This window comes from Chelonia mydas, chromosome 2 (assembly GCF_015237465.2).
Source record: "Chelonia mydas isolate rCheMyd1 chromosome 2, rCheMyd1.pri.v2, whole genome shotgun sequence".
NCBI lineage: Eukaryota > Metazoa > Chordata > Testudines > Cheloniidae > Chelonia > Chelonia mydas.
Window position 1 is genome coordinate 120,723,662 of NC_057850.1, and position 17,627 is coordinate 120,741,288.

General features: G+C 42.5%; 1 long non-coding RNA gene across 1 annotated transcript; it reads right to left on the reverse strand.

Annotated features, from left to right (window-relative positions):
* Positions 1-283: 283 nt before the first annotated feature.
* LOC122464290 lies at positions 284-14,140 on the reverse strand. The gene is made up of 3 exons (XR_006288228.1): positions 14,059-14,140; positions 11,905-11,911; positions 284-296 (listed from the first exon to the last, which is right to left on the reverse strand). It is a non-coding gene; the product is annotated as an uncharacterized LOC122464290 (long non-coding RNA).
* Between the last annotated feature and the right edge of the window lie 3,487 nt (positions 14,141-17,627).

The following is a 17,627-nucleotide window of genomic DNA, read 5'->3' on the forward strand; positions in this document are numbered from 1 at the left end:
TAACTTCTGTAAGAACCCTTTGATTGGCAGAGATATTACAAATTATCCTCAGAGTGCTCCTGCTGCGATAAAGATAGCATTGCCCCAGCTGAATTAATATGTCAGAAACGCATTTGGCATGAAGTGTGCTCTAGCAAGCAGAGGATAGCAGTGTTTTGTTAGCAGTGGCTCATCGGGGCTCTTCAAAAGCCCTACCACCCTCCCTGTCCTAGGGTCTACAGGGAAGTAATTAGCATTAAGCCCCAGCAAACGCGGTTTTTAAATATATTTTATTTCTTTTAAACACACACACTCAGCTTCCCTGGGCTTAAAATAGTACCAATCCCTTCCCAATGCAGCTTTGGTTCACGGGAAGAACACCTTGTCCCTTGCTAGAACATTCTCTGTTGTGTAACAGGGTCCCCTCAGGCTGACTTTCTCTTCAATAGTTTCCCTCCGAAACTCACTCTCAGTCGTGAAGAGACGGAATGAGAAACCAGAATGTTCTCTAAAATTAAAACTGCAGAGTTTTGTTGTTGTTGTTTTTTTAAAAATTGGCAGAGAGTTTATAAACAAGTTTTTCAGCAGGGGAAAGTTGTCCTCCTGGTCAGAGCAACAATTTAAAAGATTATTGAATGCTAATTTCTGCAAACTGCTTGCTCCTAATGGAACAGGCAAGAAATGCCTTCTCTTAAATGGCAGAGTAATAAATTATTGGTTGTATCTCAAAGTCCATTCTCACATCACAAATTCTCACCACTAGTACAAAGAGGAATGTGTTCCCTGTTGAGGTTTTTAATTTAAAATTACCCTAATAGACTTTGTTGCTTTCTTAAATATATATGGCTAGTGAACTATGCAAGGCTGATGGAGTCCCCCATTCAGACTAATCCTATTAGCACAATGATACTCATAGAAATGTAATTTTAATCAGCAAAATTGATTCCTGTATTTAAGTTATCTCCAAGTTTAATGAGTGGTACACAAATGATATTCACACAGGGTTTTTCATATTCCAGCAATAACTGGGTTTTTTAGCAGATGGGTGTTAGAGAGATAGATTTGCCATTGGGACCCTGGCCCACTCAGAAAAAAAAGAGAAAATTTAAAAAAACAGGAACTTATAGTCCATCTCACTCCCAGCCACTTAGAGTGACTGGGAGGGGGCAGGCAGAAATGATGGAGGACAGGTAATGGAAAGAGCTCAATGTAATTTAGCTTGTACAAAGTGTCTGGCAGATAAGCCCATTTAAACTATATGCACTGAAAAGTGACCTTCATATCCTCAGATTTCAGAGTAGCAGCCGTGTTAGTCTGTATCCGCAAAAAGAAAAGGAGTACTTGTGGCACCTTAGAGACTGTCATAAATATAAAGGGAAGGGTAAACACCTTTAAATCCTTCCTGACCAGAGGAAAAACCCTTTCACCTGTAAAGGGTTAAGAAGCTAGGATAACCTCGCTGGCACCTGACCAAAATGACCAATAAGGAGACAAGATACTTTCAAAGCTGGAGGGCAGGGAGAAACAAAGGTTCTCTCTGTCTGTGTGATGCTTTTGCCCGGAACAGAAAAGGAATGGAGTCTTTTTAGAATTTAGTAAGTAATCTAGCTAGACATGTGTTAGATTCTGTTTTGTTTAAATGGCTGATAAAATAAGCTGTGCTGAATGGAATGTATATTCCCGGTTTTGTGTCTTTTTGTAACTTAAGGTTTTGCCTAGAGGGATTCTCTATGTTTTGAATCTGATTACCCTGTAAGGTATTTACCGTCTTGATTTTACAGAGGTGATTCTTTTACTTTTTCTTCAATTAAAATTCTTCTTTTAAGAACCTGATTGCTTTTCATTGTTCTTAAGATCCAAGGGTTTGGGTCTGTGTTCACTGATGCAAATTGGTGAGGATTTTTATCAAGCCTTCCCCAGGAAAGGGGGTGTAGGGTTTGGGAGGATTTGGGGGGGAAAGACATTTCCAAGCGGGCTCTTTCCCTGTTATATATTTGTTAGACGCTTGGTGGTGGCAGCAATAAAGTCCAAGGGCAAAAGGTAATAGTTTGTACCTTGAGGAAGTTTTAACCTAAGCTGGTAAAAATAAGCTTAGGGGGTTTTTCATGCAGGTCCCCATCTGTACCCTAGAGTTCAGAGTGGTGATGGAACCTTGACAGAGACTAACAAATTTATTTGAGCATAAGCTTTCGTGAGCTACAGCGGTCATCTCCGTATATTTTCACTCCCTCTTTCCCAATCCTCTCACTCCTTTGCTGTATTATCCATGTTTGTATTCTCTCTATTGAAGACAGAATGTCAGAAGATTTGGTTTAGACAGGCAGCCACAAGTTTATCCACATAGTCTAAAGGTTATTGGACTCTCCACCCTCTCCCACATTATATATAAAGAACAAAAACTTAGATTTATATTAGGATAAATGGCACAAGAAACAGAAGCTGAAGTGGGATATCCTCAGCTTTCCCAATGATGTCGAGCCTTCATGGTGCAGTAGTTACTTTTCCAAACAACCACTTCTGTGCTTTCTCCCAGGCTGCCCCTCGAACAGAGGAGGAGCTCTCTATAAATGTGGCCAAAACCCCCTCTTTGTCCTCCTTCAAATCCCTCCTTAAAATTCTCCTTTAACACAACGACTACAAAACACTCAACAGCTTCTGTCCTAACCAGTTTTTTTCATTTGTTACCATATGCTCCTCTTGTCTGTTTGTAGTATCCATCTGTTGTCTCTTGTCTTAGACTACAAGTTCCTTGAGGTAGGGACTATTCTTTTGTTTTGTTTTATAGTGCCTAGCACAATGGGCACCATGTCTATGATTGGTGGTCCAAGGCACTACCACAATACCCTCCCCCACCCAACCAACTGCCCGATCAGCAAAATAAAGTGCATATGCTTGAATAACTCAGTCCGCCTTCACTTTCCAACTCCAAAACTTTGGCATTGGGCTCTGACAAATCAGTCCAATTCCAATACTAGCAAACACTAACAAATAAATCATTACAGTCATCAATGTCACCACCACTATCACTGCAACTTCTGTCAATTCCCTGACAATGACTAAACCCAAGTGACTCAAAGATTAAGTTCTCAAGTACAAGCAGCTGATTAACACACAGGAGGGTTCACAGGAGTTAGTGGAAAACACTAAACCAAATAAAACAAAAATTAAACAAACAGGAACTCTCTCTTCGGTACTATTGTCTCCTACGGATGCTAGCATGTAACAACAGTAGCCAGTCTACTGACCTGGCACCTGGAAGTTACCAGAACAGATGGCTGATAGGATAATTTTTCCTGTAAATCTGTTTACATCAAAAGCCTGCACCAGAATGAAGGCTTTAGGATTGATTGGGATTATACTCAAAGGATGTTTTCCCCATCATGGTTCCCTCTTAAATAATCATTATACTTTAATCAAGGGGAAAGTAAGAAAAAATTAAAAAACAATTATCTTCTGATTTCAAGTCCTGCTCTAGCAATTATAAATGTTGGCAAATGTAAAGAAAGAGGTAGTGTAGTTGTACCAGTATTCAACATGAGCCCGCAATCCCTGTATTCTTATCCTGGCTCTGCTACTGACTCACTTTGTTCCCTAGGGCAAGCTATCTAACCTCTGTCATTTCTACATCTGTAAGAGGAGGATAACAGAAACAGAAAAATATGGTATCAATGTTTTGAGCTGTTCTAATTGTAATACTTACCTCTCAGTGATGCGTTGTTAACTTTGGCCACTTTTTTGAAAAATTTGGATTGTGATTGTGGGTGATTCAGTTTTTAGGTCCCCAGCTTGAGACCCTTTTGACCAGACTTTCAGATGTGTTGAGCACCTGCAACCCCCAGCAACATGAGTGGAGTTGTGGCTGCTACACACACTCCCCAACCATACAGAAGTCTGAGCAGGCAAAACGAATGGCAAAAGCCCTTCCTGCAAATGTGGTAAATCCCACATCCAAATCCCAAAGTTTAGGACTCATGTACTCCCCTTTGTACAGGGCGGGGGAAGAAGTAGAGAAAGGAGAAAAATTTACCATTAGGAGAAACCCACACTGCCATCCTTAACTGTCTCATTTCATGTTTTATAAGCTCTCTCTTGTCTTGTGAGAGGCAGAGATTTCTGTAAGAAATTGACTTAATCTGCAGCTAGGGGGATTTAAGTTAAATATAAGGGAAAAAACTTTAAGCTCTAGAATAGGTAACATAGGGAGGTTGTGGAATCCCTGTCACTGGAGGTTTTTAAGAACAGATTAGGCAAACACCTTTCACGGCTGGTCTAGGTATACTTAAACCTGCCTCAGGCCACGTCTACACTACCTGCCGGATCGGCGGCTAGTGATCGATCTATCGGGGATTGATTTATCGCGTCTAGTGTAGACGCGATAAATCAATCCCCGATCACTCTGCCGTCATCTCCGGAACTCCACCATGGCGAGAGGCAGAAGCAGAGTTGATGGGGGAGCGGCAGCCGTCGATCCTGCGCTGCGAGAGTGTGAAGAAAGTGATTCTAAGTCTATCTAAGATACGTCAACTTCAGCCATGCTATTCTCGTAGCTAAAGTTGCGTAACTTAGATCGATCCCCCCCGCAGTGTAGACCAGGCCTCAGTGTGGTGTGGATGAACTAGATGACCTCTTGAGGTCTCTTTCACCCCTACATTGCTATTATTTCCATTTCTATGTACTGAGTGCCCTCAATTCCCATTGTGCTAGTAGATATTGAGGGCACTCAGCATCTTGCAAGAGCAGGTCAGGTTTCCTCAACAATAAAAGCTCCTGACTTAAACACGACAAGCATGTGAACTTGGACTGAAGATTTTTCTGCTCAACTATTAAAAGCCACAAGTGCTATACAAAGCTCATATATGGCTTCAGACAGACCAAGAACTACCATGCTGCAGTGGAGAGATGCAGTTGTTTACGATGATGAGCTATTCAGTTGTGGGACTGACAGGAACATTAGCAGCCTGTCCTTGACCTGCCTCCCTGGATTGCTCTACTGTGTTTCAGTACTACTATTCCCAGTAGCATCCCCCAAAATAGTTTATAATTGGAAAATGCCCCAGTACAGACCTTTCTTATGGTCAGGTCTACCCTAGAAACTTTTGCCAGTGTAGCAATGTCAGTTTAGGTGGTGATTTTGTTTGTTTGCCATGTTTGTGTATGGGCAGAAGCTCCCTGGCGTAAATGCAGTTATACCCTGCATAAAAGTGCTCTTGCCAGTATAGCTTATTGTGCTCGCCAACTGGTATAAACTATGCTGTCAAACACTTTCTAGTGTATACCTGGCCTAAATTGTAGCTTCATATTAATTTCCTCCTGAAGCCTGACGCTAGCAGCAGCTTTGAATGGAGGCTGAAAATGTTTTAGGGCAGTCAAAAGGTCCATGAACTTTTCCAGCTCCAGTTAACTCAACATTCTTAATTGCTTTGTTAAATAGTTAAATGAAGTACCCTAGTCCAGTGCAACTGCTGAACAAGTCTGTTTTAAAAGAAAAGGTTTAATATTTGCTAAAAGTCATGAGTCACTGGGCTCTAACATGACGTTAATGAAGGATTCAGAACAGGTTGAATTAAACAGCAGGATAGAAAGGAGAGCTATGCAAAGAATGGGATATGCATAATTAGAGTTGCAGAGCGTCTCATAACTCACTGCCTGATATTTATTGTTATTGTTCTTTCCACAACATTAGCTGTGGGAAGGGAGAGAAAGATTAATCTTTAGAATTTTACCATCTTACAGTTCCAGGGTGTTTTTTTTTAATTCATGCTTGCTCCATGACTGATTTATCTCTACCAGTCCTTCTGCCTAGCTCCTCTCTTGCTGGTAAATATATTAGGATGATTAATTGTTTCTTTGTTGTGTTCCAAGCTTCAGTTTACATTTGTAAAACAAGCAAGCAACACTCTGAATGGCTAATCAGATTTGTAAATGAATTGTGGTTTTTATGATGAAAGCATAAAATTTCCCAGAGTCTCAAGGCAAGACCTTAATAAAGATTCAGCTATTGGGGCCATTGCCAACTCATACCATTTTGTCAGGGGCAGCCATTTATATTCTAAAATAAATTTTTTCTAGTGACATTTTCCTGATACTAATTGTTTATGGTATTAAACCATCCCGGGAAGAGGGGGATATTTTTGTACGTTGTATTCCTATTGTCATAGATGTCCTAAAAACTAAAGCAATGGACTATGATGGCTCAAAATTATACAAAAATATTAGGAATTAACATTTTCTGTCATGTTTCACCAGGGAATATTTACTAAAATATTTGTTATATAGAAGACCACCACAATAAGTTGACAGGTTTCTGTTCATGAACGTTTCTTTTTGCTAATCACAATATTTCAGGTTGATCTATATGTAACCGGATATTGCTGTGTCTGAAAAAGATTGAAAAGGCAGCTTTCATAAACATACAGCCTAAAACAAATTAAGAAGCAAAGAAGTCTTTCACAGTCAATATACTGAAACATCACATTCCCCACCCGAATGGTATTGAGCAGTACAACTCAGTGCTGCATTGACACAACTGTGCTTTCCCGTCCCTTTGATCCACAGCCACATCTTAGCAATTCACAAAAATCACTTCCTATCTGGAAGGTTGTCCACCATCCACTGGTGCCCTCAACGCATCTCCAGTCCTTGGTCAGGGATGCTGAAAAGCAGGTATCAAGGCCTGACACCAGCAGTGTCCTGGTTGGTATGCAGCTCGCCTGTGTTGAACCAGATCAACTTTGGTCAGTGGGAGGGTGTTTAGTCCCCACATGGACAAAGAAGGGGCCAGCGAGGCCCAGGCAGCATGGCTAGCCCCACCTCTGCAGCCCTGTCAATCATATATGATAGGCAGGAGGCTACAGTCAGAATGAGGGGAGAGGGGGTGCAGAAGAAGGACTGCCCTAAGCAGATTGCAGGAGTGATTCTCAAAGATGTGGAGGGAACTCCTAGTCATAAAACCTTCACCTGACCCTGATGAAAGTACAGCAGACTCCCAGGGTAAGACACCCAGGCTGAGCCTGTCTCAGAGACCCAGCCAGAGGGATTTCTCCAAACACATTGCACTGGGGCTGTTGTTGACTCACCCCCCCCCCCACACACACACTTTTGCTGGGCCCATCTTAGAAGATGTGGGGGTCTGACTTTCATTTTGATCCCCCAGCCAAAGAAACTTAAGGAGGCCCACAAAGGTCATGTTCCATCCTCCTCACCCTCACCCCTGCAAAGAGTGGGAAAGTTGGGTCTGGGTTGTGACCACCCAGTGTAGATAACTGGGTGTGGTCAGGTTCCCCCACCCCCCTGAGTGAGGTGGGGGAACCTGACCTGCGAGAAGAACCACCAAGCACTCTGTTAGAGGAATTCCATAGCTCTGCCCTTCTGTGTGAAGAGTTGCTTGCAGGGCTCATCAGCACTGTTTGTGCTACTTTTCCTGCCATACAGTACCACCACAAAGCATCCCAACAGAGGATAGATGACTGAACAATGGATTGTGGTGCAGCAGACAAATCCACAAAAGCAGGGGTCACTTCTGCAAAATGCCTTCCACGTCTTCCATGAGGACTTCTTTCCTCTTCTAGCAAAGGCAGACAGTGCGGCAACCAGTAAGAGGCATGAAACACTGGTGAAGCCTTTGATTTGTTTAGGCCAAGTGAAGAAGCTATTTCATGAGAAGGTATATATCAAGTTAGGGTGACCAGGTGTCTGGTTTTCTACTGGAACACCTGATTAAAAAAGGATCATGATGGCTCCGGTCGGCGGCACCGTGCAGCAGGGATGGCAGACTCCCTGCTGGCCTCGGCACTATGTGGCTCCTGGGAAGCAGCTGGCATGTCCCCCCTCTGGCTCCTATGTTTTGGGGCAGCCAGGGGGCTCCACACGCTGCCCCACGCCAAGGGCCACCCTCAAAGCTCCCATTGGCCAGGAACCTCGGCCAATAGAAGCTATGGGGGAGGTGCCTGCAGACAGGGCAGTACACAGAACCGCCTGGCCGTGCCTCTGTGTAGGAGCCAGAGGGGAAACATGCCCGCTGCTTCTGGGAGCCGCCTAAGGTAAGTACCAACCAGAATCTGCACTCCCTCCCCGTGCCCCAGTTTAGTGATAGAGCGATATAAGCCTTGGAACTCCTCTTGACTCCCTGTCTTCTGTTGCTTCTGGTCTGGGCCTTGAAACTGTGGGCAATGTAAACATCCCAACTACAACACTGCAGCTGTGTCTTGAGCTATAAAATTTAAAAGCTTTCAATGGCATAGTCAAGTGCATTGCTAGCAACTGGTTTCAACATGTTTATGAGAACTGTCCCATCAAAAATTATTGCATCAATTGCTGGAGCACTGTCTTTCAGTTGAACATAGCCATTAGGCCAGATTTCTTGGCAAGGTGTAGTTTTCCAATCTGCAACAATGAAGGAGGACATGCCAGATTCTCATGTTGAAAGAAAAAGATGCCATCCCATGTTTAGCAAGCTTTGAGAAGAGGGAGCTGCAAGTTGGTCTTGGAGATCTCTCTTTTAGGTGGTCTGCTGAACAATGGGAGTTTACTATGCTTGATAGGCTCTGTTTATGGCTTAGTTTTGTTTTGCAATCTATTACAAATGTGGTGTATTCCTGCTGCTCAATCTTCTCAATCTCCTTAAGACCAACAATTGCAGCAGGGTTTACAATGTCTTGAAGTCCCTTTTAACTAAGTCAACATTCTCTTCCAAGGGAAGGTTGTCCACATCCGACCTCAACAAATGCCTTGACATGTTGTGCAAAAGCAGCAGGGACCCTTTTCACCATGAGTAGAAGCCTACTTATGGTGCTTTGTGTTAGCCCCTTTTTGGGTGGTTCCTTTGTCTGCTGTGGCTTCAAATTCTCCTATCAACCGGGACACTTCTGGTCCAACTATCACCCAACACCGAAGAGCCTCTGGACTTTGAGTTAGACTAACAGCTCCACCATCTCATTGATTATGGCATTATTTTGCTCATGATCTTGGTCAAGTGCGATTACAGAGAAAACACAGTGTCTTGCCAACTGTGAAGTTTCCCTTTAGGGGCTTTCTAGCTGTGTCTGGATGCACTATCAGAAGACTTACTATATCCCAGAAGTGAACAGGCACCCAAAAAGCATAATTAGTATGACCTAATGCAAAGAACCAGGGTAACAGCTTTCCAAGGCATGAGATGTAGAGTGCAAAGTACATGCCTAGTACATGTGACATAGGACACTTGGAGGGAATCAGCTGCTCCTTGGGAAGCTATTTGGGCCTCAAAAAAGGGCTTCTGTCAATTCGCTATCAGCTAGTCAATCTCCATCAGCTTTAGACTTGCCATTTCCAGATGAAGACCACCCAGCATTGTGACATATTTGTCCTCTCCATACCCACCAAGCCAACTCCACTGTATCTGTTTGGTTATGGTGAAAAGAGGCTGATCCACAGTGATCACTGGCACTTTGGAAGGATTTAGGTGTTGTACAACATTCCTTATCAGATCCATGGTGTGACAAATCATTGCCACAGACTTGAATCTGGAGAGAGGGCAAGAAGTGCAGTGATGGCTGGGGCAAAGTCTAGCCCTGGATGTTTGCTACCATGGTAAGCTGCCCAGGAAACATCAGTCTCCAGTGAAGGTACCCAGACTTGCTGCTTGCCGTACTTTTAAAGCCACCTGCATTCTTCTTGCAGGCCTTGGGTAATCAGTTGGCAGTCAGCCTTGATTTCACCAGTTGTGGCAGGGATGGGAGCATTAAGGATCAACGGAGGGACAATTGTGTAAGACTCAGGAAATGATGATATAGTCCTGTTCATTGATGCTGCAGTCTCACAGTCCGGGGTGGCAATACCATTGAGAACTTCCTCCACTTCAGTACTGGGATGCTGATATCCCAGTTCTTGAAAGGAGTCTGTTGCTGTGGACTACATTGCTTATAGCTTCAGTAGTGAACAGACCACCATGACGTTTTAAAAGGAAAAAGTACATTCTCATCCTCGAAAGCATTGGCATGCACTGTTTGCCATGACGGTAGAGATGGACAACCCAAGTTTAAAGAAGGTACAGTAATTCCTCAATGTCAGCCCAGTTAACGTTGTTATGTCGCTGATCTATTGGAGAACATGCTCATTTAAAGTTGCGCAGTGCTCCCTTATAACGTTGTTTGGCAGCCGCCTGCTTTGTCCACTGCTTGCAGGAAGAGCAGCCCGCTGCAGCTAGCTGGTGGGGGCTTGGAACCAGGGTGGACCGGCAGCCCCCATCAGCTCCCCTAAGTTCCCTGTGCAGCAGCCACTCAGCAGGCTATCAATTGCCGGACAGTTCAGGTGTCTCTCCCCTCACTGCCATGCCCAGCTCCTGCCCTCTGCCTTGGAGCTGTTCCCGGGAGCCTCCTGCTTGCTGTGCTTGATGCCAGGGTGTCCCCCTCCTCCCCGATCCTGTATCCCGTCTACAGAGTGGGGGTGGGGTGGGAAGACACAACAGGGCTCAGGATGGAAGGAGCTTGCTGGCAGCAGCTGCTGTCTCAACTTGCTGATCTACTTAAAATGGCAGTGTACTTAGAGTGGGGTCAGCATGCTTAAAGGGGCAATGCACGTCTCTCTCTCTCTCACACACACACACGGTGTGTGTCTGTCGCTCACACACTTACATCCCCGGAACTTTGGAAAGTGGAGGGAGTTGTGCGCTTCAGTGGGATAGCGTGGGTTCATCAGCATGTTCAGTTTCCTCAGGGAATGTTTGCAGCCACTGCCATCCGTCTATTGTGCCTCCTCCCTCCATTCATGCTTCCTTGTAGAATGTGAGGCTACATTAACAATGTGTTAACCCTTGAGGGCTCAACCGAGTGCTAGTTCATCATTTAGCAGCAAGGCATTCCCTGGGAAATATCCCACCCTCTTCCACCCTCTGACTCCACCACCTCAACCAAGCTTCACAATCATCATTGCTATGTACAGTATTAACTTGTTTAAAACTTATACTGTACATACAATGCCTTTTGTTTGGTGAAAAAAAATTCCTGGAACCTAACCCCCCCTCTTTATATTAATTCTTATGGGGAAATTGGATTCACTTATCATTTTGCTTAAGTAGCATTTTTTAGGAACATAACTACAACGTTAAACGAGCAGTTACTATACATACTGGCTCATTTTTTCATGTCTGTGCATGAAGTGCCAAACCAACATAGATTGGTAAAGGCACTTCTCTAGCATTGTTGTGGTACAAACTTTCTGTTCCTTCATGGCGAGAGATGTTGCTGATGTACTGCAATAGTTATGACCAAAAGTAAGGGTAGCTGGATTAATGGAAACTGGGTTTTAATGTTTGGATCATCCAATATCATGGACATCAGTGCCAACAGTGATTCAAACACAGATTCTTAAAGCTGTTCTCATTTGAAACATGTCCCATTTTTGCTGGTTGGAACAGATAAAGTGCTTCTTCATCACAGTCTTCCTCACATGCTTCTTGGAAGTCATGTTCAATATCCTGATTGAAGGCAAGCAGCAATTTGTGTCATTCTTTATGTGCTTGGAGATCTGAAATGTATGAAAGGGGATTCTAGTTCAAGGTTGGGAAAACATCTAGCCCGTTTCAACCCCAGCTGTATAGACATGTTCTAATTTAAAGACTGGAGCCATATCTTCAGTCTTGTCTCTTCAGTGCATGCTACCAGTTCAGCTAAGGCAATCCCATGTTAACATCATCTCTGCATTGTTTTTCTCTGTTTTCTTATCCCTGACTTTGTTGCAAAGAGACAAACATCTTGCATGATACGTGGCCTCTTTGGCTACTAAATCCCCTGCACTTAGTTTTTTGAGCAAACGTGGGCCTTGTGGCTGAAGTGCACATTTGCAGACTCGACTATCAATACTGAGGGTTGAAGCTTCATGGAGGTCTTCTACAGTGAAAATTAATATACCATCAGAAGTATGTTTCTTTTTTCACTTTTTACTGAACACAGAAAAACTTTCATATTTAATTCATTTTAGGCTGCATGTTTATGTAAGCTGCCTTTTCATTCTTTGAGACATAACATTTCAGACTTATCTATGCATAACAGGATATTGCTAGGAAATAAAAATGTAACTTGATGTCCTTATGGTGTTATTTTTCTACCATTAATATTTTAAGTAAATATTCCCTGGTGACACTACAGAGCATGTCAATTCTTAATATTTTTGTATGATGTCAAGCCATCACAATTCACAGCTTTAGTTTTTAGGACGCCTAAGACAATAGGAATAAATGTACAAAAAATACACTAGAATGGTTTAATAAATACCATAATCATTCAGAATTTACAATGGCTGCCATAGCCAATATGCCATAAATTGGCGATGGCCCCATATCTGAAAATCTTTGTTAGATCATGCCTTGTGTCTCTGGCAAATTTCATACTTTTATAAATCCCACAAACCCCTTCCTCTCCCCCCCCACTCCGCCTCAAATCTGATCAGCTGGTAGATTCCTTTTTTTCCTATGGAAGTTAACACCCTGTAGTATATGGACTAAAATTCTGGTCCTATTGAAGTTAATGGGAGTTTACCATTGATTTCAATGGATTCAGAATTTGGTGACAAAGCAAAAGACAATGCAAAGATAATATATTAACATTTAGGCCTTAAATAGAACATTACAAGATGTGTTGTGAAAATTAGTTAATATATGTTATCAAGGCTAAATCCCCACTCTGGCACTTTGAGTGAAGAAGGTGGGGGCCCCGCGAGGACTCTGAAAATTAATACTGGCCACTCCAGGCTTGTATTAAACTCCCAAGGTTACAGCTTTTCTCTGACCTTGAATGGGTAGATGCTGCCACCACTCAAATGAAAAACCCCTTTGAGAATCCAGGAAGGTGCACTTGGGAATTCCTTCCTGTGGGGTAACCTCAGGCCCTTTCACCCACCCCATCTGGGGAAGAGCTGAGAGAGAAAAAACAAAGGAAATCAGCTGTTGCCACCAGCTAATAAAAAAAATGTGCACAAACCTCTTAAGACCCAGAACTCCAATCCTGTTCTTAAAAAAGGTAAATTTTATTAAAAAAGAAAGAAAATACATCTGAAATCTCAGGCTATTGCTAGATTTAAAAAGAGCAAATACAAGAATAGCTTTCTTGAGGTCCAGCTTAAAGGTTACAAGCAAAACAAAAGCACCTGGGTTTAGCACAGAGAAATCCACAAGCCACAAAGAAATAAAAGAGATAAACCTAATCGTGTCTTCCTCTAGATTTCCTGATCTACTTATATATCTGGGGTTTCAAATGAGTAGTTTGATACAGATCATTTTTCATACCTGGCTCAAATCTTCTTACAACATCACTGCTCTGTCCCCCTCTCCCCGAGAGAACAACCAGACAGACAGACAAAGGGGAAGTTTTTTCTCAATTTTAAAAAGTTCTAGCCTTCCATTGGCTCTTTTGATCAGGTGCCCACTCATTTCCTTTTACCTATGCATAGCAGTGAGACTTTTTAATCCTTTACAGGTAAAGCAAGTAGAGAACAGCTACTAAGAGGGATTTTATAGCTAACTGGATGGCTGGGTGTCCATAACAGAGAGCTACCCCTTCCCCTTTATTTATCACATATGTGCAATACTCTTAGGTATGTAATTAACCTATAACTTAAGGCTGGTGCAGGGATATTCTATAGCAATGGGATCTTGTGCTTTGTATAGTTTGATTAGAAGTGTTGTGAGTTAAAACTGGTTGTAAGGCAGGAAGACTGAGAATTTTGAGTGTATGGGCATTACAGATTTGATGGTGAACTGTGGAGGGATCTGCCATACTAACACGCACACACAAGTAACAGATGCAACACGCTTCCAAATGGCTGCATCTGGGACTGGATTTTTCCAAAGGGTACCTGGGAAATGTGCTGATTCAACAGCGCACAAAGCCATCATAGAAGGACTTTTATGGATCAATAGGGTAATTTTTTAAAAAAAAATCACAGTCTGCTAAGGGCCATATTTTTAAAGATATTAGACACCTAAAGATGCAGATGGGTACCTAGGTGCCTAACTTCCATTGATTTCAGTGAGACTTAGGCACTGTTGTAAACACCTAATTATCTTTTAAATAGGTTTGGAAGGATTAGATTTTTCTATCCACACACAAATATTTCCATCAATAATAACTGAAATGTACAGAGACGCAAAGAAAGATGCTGCTGGAGAACTTAAGAGTTTAATTAAAGGATGTTTACATTGTATGTTTTGATGCAACGTTGACAATGTGTCTCTGAATGGTGATAACACTTTAATGACAGTAGGCGTTGTGATTAAATAAATAAAGTCAGACCTCACAAAAATTTTCCACAACTCTACAGAATAGAAAATAAATGCTTAAAACTTCTAATTTTGTGCAATTGTGTAAAAACAGATCTGCAAATTTAAAAAACTGAATTCTGCCATGCCCACTTTTAAGGTATGGCCCCTAGGATTCTAATTCCCATTTGACTTTCAATGGGACCTAGACTCTTAGATCACTAAACAGCTTTTGAAAAGCTTACCCCTGTGTTCAAAATTTGACTCCCTTATACAGAAATCCTTGGACAAGTCAAGCAGTGATGGTACCATAACTTGCCCTTCCCTAATTTATGAAATTGGCCCTATGTTAAATGTCCTGAGCTTCAATTACACTTTTTTGTGCAAACATTGGAATTAAGCCTTGACTTTTATGTTTTTTTCATTATGTTCTCCATATGCTTCTGGGTTGGAGGCTGGCATTAATCCTTTCCTACCAGAGTTGTTTGTTCACACTCGACCTTTATTTGTGCTCTAGCTGGTAGTCTATTTTATAAGGAGTTTGATTTTGTATATAGCTAGTAGCTAACTACTTTCTCTTATGTTTGGAGCTAACCATTTACCATTGATTGAAATGAATTGGTATCCCTGCTGAGCCCTTACCTCAATAAAGAGATCGGTTAACCACTAATTCTCACTGCAGAATCAGAAGATAAAGAAAATGTAACTGCACTACAGAGGAAAATTATCAAAGTAGTACATTTCCATGTTGTAGCTCTAGTCCACCGAATATAATTAAAAATACAATTTGGCTTTCTTCACAGATTGAGTGGGAGTAGAGTTGTCAGTCAGTGTGCACTTTTGCACTATAAACTTGAAGAATTGTACTTAACCCTATAATTAAAGGTACATCAAAAAGGAGAAGCAGCAGATTTTAAACTGCATGGAATTTAGCGTGCTTTCAGTTGGCAGTCAGAAACAGCCTATTCCCAGAACGAAAAGGGGAAAGTAATATTTAGAGAGGAAAAGAATGCCTGCAGGAGGGTTGATGGTGTTATGAATCCAGAAAGCTAAAAATGCAAACCTATATATTATGGGGAGAATTTTGTTTTCAGACATTTAACACCTCCAGAGAATATGAAGAGCAGAACTGCTGAATCATTTTGTCACCTTCACGTATGTGGTATTTCATATTTACAGTTTTTCAGGGAGCTGATTATATTTGTTGTGAATTGAAACAAAAAAAAATCCATGGCCAAATTCCTCACTAAAGGCAGAATTATATACAAACGTCCCAGGGGGAGACGGCTTCAGAATCCTGGGATGTTGGCTTGGTAGATTCCAGTGGAAGTTGGGACAAACTTGCTGTGGCATAGATGCTGTGCTTCCTATTTCATGGAAAGAGATGGAATAAATTTCTCCTCTCATTTTCTTACTATTTCCACTATTGTGGAAGCATGGATATATTTCACACTCCATTTCTCTTATCTGGAGGCATGCTAGAGAATACAGTAATTGTGGCATTCTGCAGGCCTCCCTACCTGCCAGGATTCAGGTAGTATGATAGTTGAGCGAGATGCCCCGATTGAGACCAGTGCCCTATGGTGTTAGATGTTGTGCATACAGTCACTGCTCCAAAGAGCTTACCATCTAAATTGCCAAGACAGATAAAGGGTGGGAGAAAGGAAGTATTAGACTTCCTGAAAATACTTGAGTCATGGATGATTGACTTATCCAAGGTCACACAGGAAGTCTGTGGCAGAGTTGGGAATCAAAGCTGTTTCTGCATTCTAGTCAAATGCATTAACCATAGCATACTCTGCCATGGTAGGGAAGTTTAGGTCGTTGTGTGAGTTGTAATACAATCCACCCAAAAACATGAGAGATCAACACATTTCCTTTGTTAATAGCAAAAGAATGGGAAGCTTGTGACAAATGAACCATTTAAGGTAAAGAGCTCTAGAATAAGTAAACTCTTGAAGAAATTTAATAATGGCTTCTTGATTACCGTTAGACATTTGGTTTGTGGAGAAAGTAAGGTAGGCTGATGAATTGCTGGGATTGGGCAGCTCATTGAAAGTCAATTACCTAGCAGTGAGAAAGAAAAGCATTATTTAAGGAGGTAAATGAGATCACTTTTTCTACGGAATTGCCCAAGCTTTTGCCTTTCAGAATTTGTTTAAAGCTAAATTCATTGTAACCAATTAAAGCTAGACAAAACGTAACCTTATTGCTGAAACAACTGTGTTAGAAATGTATGTGATAAGAAATCTTGTGTGCTAAGTTTTGCCCTATTAGTTTTACTGTGCAAGATTCTAGTCCAGTGGTTCCCAAACTTGTTCTGCTGCTTGTGCAGGGAAAGCCACTGGTGGGCCAGGCCGGTTTGTTTACCTGCCACGTCCGCAGGTTCGGCCGATCGCGGCTCCCAGTGACCTGGAGCAGCGAACCACGGCCACTGGGAGCCGCGATCGGCCAAACCTGTGGACGCGGCAGGTAAACAAACCGGGGCGGCCCACTAGGGGCTTTCCCTGAACAAGTGGCGGAACAAGTCTGGGAACCACTGCTCTATATAATAGTAAGATTCCAGGATTGTCAGTGTGTACGTCACTCTGAAGAGAGTCAGTGCGAAATGATGGGAACAGCTACTAGCATGGCTGAGATCTCTTTTTGTTCATAATCTCTTATCAGATTGAATCGTCACTAGGATTCATGATCTATTGCTATCCAATTTTTAGGCAGTCAGTCATTTATGAATTACACCTGTAAGACAGCATGGGCTTTTAGCCACAGTAAGGCACATATCTATGCCAAGAGTCCTAGACCACCATTGGTCTCAGAGGGAACTCAACCAACTACCAGTGAATTCACATGCAACAGCTTCATTGTTGTAGAGGGAGATTGCAAAGACTGAGGCAGCTGGGCCAAGTAGCTCTGACAGCATGGCCTTTCAGCTAATAGCAAAAATAATCTCAAGGTTCTGAGAAGATAGGCAGCAAAATTCACTGAAAGACAAAAAAGGATAAGGCTGGTTTTCTATTGGAGAATGATTCATACTGAAAACTAAAGGTCTGCAGTCAGACCACCACAAGCTGTGCTCTAACATATCACTGGTTGGACTGCTTCAGGAAAAAAATAATGTTTTTTTCCTATTGTGACAAAGTTCCTCATCTACCTTGGTGGGTCTTGCACTTATTGGCGGATTTGCTTGCCTTGGAACTTCACGGCCGCCCTCAGTTTGGCCATTTTCATGAACCCACAGTCCAGGTCACCTCCTCCTGTGTCTGACCAGGAGTTGGGAGGTTTGGGAGGAACCCGGGCCCGCCCTCTACTCTGGGTTCCAGCCCAAGGCCCTCTGGAATGCAGCTGTCTAGCGTGCCTCCTGGAACAGCTGTGCAACAGCTACAACTCCCTGGGCTACTTCCCCATGGCCTCCTCCCAA